Source organism: Hyaena hyaena, unplaced genomic scaffold (genome assembly GCF_003009895.1).
Source record: "Hyaena hyaena isolate Hyena2069 unplaced genomic scaffold, ASM300989v1 scaffold_1458, whole genome shotgun sequence".
Taxonomy (NCBI): Eukaryota; Metazoa; Chordata; class Mammalia; order Carnivora; family Hyaenidae; genus Hyaena; species Hyaena hyaena.
The window spans coordinates 219,385-223,116 of record NW_024082089.1 but is presented as its reverse complement, the minus strand read 5'-3'; positions in this window follow the sequence as shown (position 1 = coordinate 223,116).

Sequence of the window (3,732 nt, the reverse complement as noted above, 5' to 3'; positions counted from 1 at the left end):
CTTGAATTCCTCTTGGTGCTGCCAGGAAGAATCTTGATCCTGCTCTTTTATAGCTATGTGACCCAGACAACTGATTCTCAGCCACTTCAATTTAAATTAGAATAATGATATCAGCTTCATGTAACTTTTTATTTCAAGAATTGAATGTGATACACTAAAAAAATCATACTCATCAATACTTGCTGTCACACAGACTCAAAAAATTTTTTTTAAATAGTCTAAATGAAAGCAATTGTCCTATCTTGCTCTTTATAAGAATCATAGGCAAAATGAAATTCAAATTGTCTTCCAGAAACCATGAAGAATAATGTAGTTCTTTACTATAAGTTTTCTTAAATAAATTAGTCTAAAGTTATATTTTTCAATATTTATTTTTATAGTGTATTATGCTAAAAGTCTCAGATTTTTACTATAAAGATAATTCTGAACATTCTCTCTCTCTCTCTCTCTCTCTCTCTCTCTTTCCCTTTTATCCACGTGTTCCTTGGTATTCTCATCAACATGCTAGTTTCCCAGCTTACTTCTTCCCTCACATCTCCCTCCCCTTTCTTGGGCCACATAACTCTTTCTCCTGCCTGGAAGTTAGATTGTTACACATGAATTTCACTGTTATGAAAGATGTCAAAAGATATAATTCAGTTAAAGAAAATGTTAGTGAAATCATTATTTCCAGTATCAAAGACAGCACCTGGGTCCACAGAGCTCCCTTGCTGTCTATTCAGCCTAGAGATCTTAGCACTGCATTTCTTAAAGTGCGTTTAGTGCAAAAGAAGTACCACAAACTATTTTCTTTGAAAATAAAAACCAGGCTTTCAAAGTCAAATTTGTTTGAAAATTTTCTTAGAGATCCAATACGTACATTAGCATAGTGAAGACTCTGAGAAATGTACAGTAAAGAAATAACAAGATTATCTTAAAAATTTTTTTGGATCCATTATTTCCCAAACTGAATTAACCATAGAATAAGTTTGTTCCCTAGTTATATCTCACAAGACATTCTGGGAACTCTGATCTAAGTTATATTGTGTTAAACTATAGAGGAAATATTTTCTTAGCAGCTGCCATAGCCAGTTTTTTTTCTCTTTGGAAATGGAGTTTTAGTCAAAATTTCTGTATAATATAGGATGGATATGGAAGGACATTGGGGTAGAAGGACCTAATGACTGGAAAAAGGGTCAATTAAAAAAGCAAAGAAGACTGTGGTTTGCAAAGAAATTAAGATTTGGGAGAGACAGAAACACTGAATGATTAATTTGCTATGTGGCATACATTGTAATAGTTTCCTTTTCCTCCTACCAGATTTTTAAAAATTTTGAATCTATAACATGAATTAATGCCTTGAGAAACCTACTTGATTTTGGGAAATGGGACAACATGCTAAGTCCTGTTCCATGGCTAGTGCATGGTGAGAACAGAAGCTGCACATATAGGGACACACACTTGTTCTGTGGAACAAGAAGAATATCTCATTAATAAAATTCTCAATGATGTGTAAAATGGGAGCATTCTTGTTTGCCAAAAGAAAAATAAGGAAAGAACCATTCAGATATGGGGGTGTGCAGTGTTGACCCAAGGGAAGGATTTTGAAGGCAGTGTTCAATATGGCGCTAAACTTCCGGGGTGTTGTCTAAAACATTCCTAACTTGTATTTGCCTATCTGGTAGAGTGGTTGTTCTGTTGCTTGTGATTAAAAACCAGTTGCACCAAAACATCTATTTCAAGGACTTTTGTTCCTCTAGCACTTGATTTCAGACCCCCAAATAAATACTGTCTCGGTGAAGAAAACCTATTTCATTCAGTGGTGTGATGGCAAAAGCTTAACAACAGATTCTCTGAGGAAACAAACGGAAAGTTCTCGTTTTTAGTATTTTCCATTTTTGTGGTATAAATGCTCCCTTCTACCTTAGTCAATTTCAGACTACTGATGTTGGGAAGAGATAAATGCTTATATAAAGGATTTATATCAGATAGATTCAATAGAAGTACATAACCCCAAGAGTAAAAATAATAGTAAAATATTTAGGAAGTCTGTGCTTTGAGTATTTACTAACTTTGTTCTTTAAAAATTATAGAATTATGAGTTTATGTAATTTACTTTTATTTAATTTTAACAATAGATGTGTTTAAGAGCAGGCTTACAACATTCCTGAAAATTTAAGTGTTGGCTTCTATGTGAAGGTATGAGCTGACAGCCACATACCACTGCCTATATCCATAAAAGATGATTTGAAGATTACTAACAGGATTTTTTAGTTCAGATTATCTTCTAAGTTAACTCTTTAGACAGAATTGATAAGCTTCTTGTTCTTGGCCCTAAAGCTTCAGATGTCCATGATAAAATGTGTTGTCTTGGTGAAGTAACTGATAGTTATTGAACCTATTTCCAAATGGATGGAATATACAGATTATTGACAGATGGTGAAAGATGAGAGAATATTTATGGCACATTTGCTACTGCTTATGGAGGGCACATACTGATAGAGAACCAGCACTGGAGTCATATTCAAAACTCTGAAGTCTAAAATGTTTTACTGTAAACACTGGAGGCCATTTTTATTTCTGAACTTCAACTTGAACCATTCATGCTTAGAATATAACAAACAAATAAAACCCTTTTTCTCATACTTTCAATAAAGCAAATCAATATTAATTCTGTATAGTCCCTTTGGTTCATGAATCATATGACAGAACAAGATTATAGCTACAAATTTAGCGTAGAAATAAATGATCCCAATAGTAATCAATGCTTTTGGAGCGGCCAAACAGGAGTGATGTAAGGATTCCCAGATTCTAAATTCCTATATGCTTTTTTAAATCCCCTTTGGCTCTCTTTGTTTCTTCAAAATTTTTGAGGTCGGAGCCAAGGTTTATGCGGACCAAAAGTTATATCATTACAGAATCTCCCTAAATATGCCAAAGCATATTAAAAAGAGAGCTTATAAGGTCTGATTTTTGCCACAGAATCTTTAAAAGTAAAAGCCAGACAGAGTATCAACTAACTCTCCCAAGTGCCAGTACAAGTAATGAGAGCATGGTTTGTGTCGGTATCACCTAGTTATCCATCTCTCTCCCCATAGATTATAAGCTCTGTGAGAGCAGAAATTGTCTCTTTAAAAATGTTTTCCCCTAGTGCAGAGACACCAAAGTTTCTGTGCAGAACTAGAAGTTGTTCCATTAATATTTGTTGGATGAATGAATATGTCCGTGTTACCTTTAACATAGTGTAATTGAGTTAACTTTGTCGAGATTAGTTCTCTCCATTTAGCACCCGTGTGATTACTGACAAGGTATGTAACATTTCTGTGTCTAAGTTAACTCACCTATAAAATGAGGATAATAATCTTATTGCCTCATATGGCAGTGTTGATGTTTAAGTGAGGTAGTTAACCCAAAATCCTCAACTCAGTATAGTGTGTAGCTTATAACTGATGTTAGCTATTATTGCTCTACCTATTGATGAAGAGACATTGATAATACTCCTTGCCTCCTATATGTGATATCATGATGAATGTAATCATATCCAAAGTTATTTTACTGTGCTAACACACACCTCTATTAGGCGGTAAGTCCCAAGACTTTGACATTAACAAAGATGATAGGAAAAATCATGAAGATTTCTAAAAATTTACCAGCATGAACTTGGAGAATGACTGAGCCTGTTATGTTAAAAATTATTTTTCATATCCTCTGAAAGCTTAGCATATAGTACAATAATATGGATGTTCTATAAAT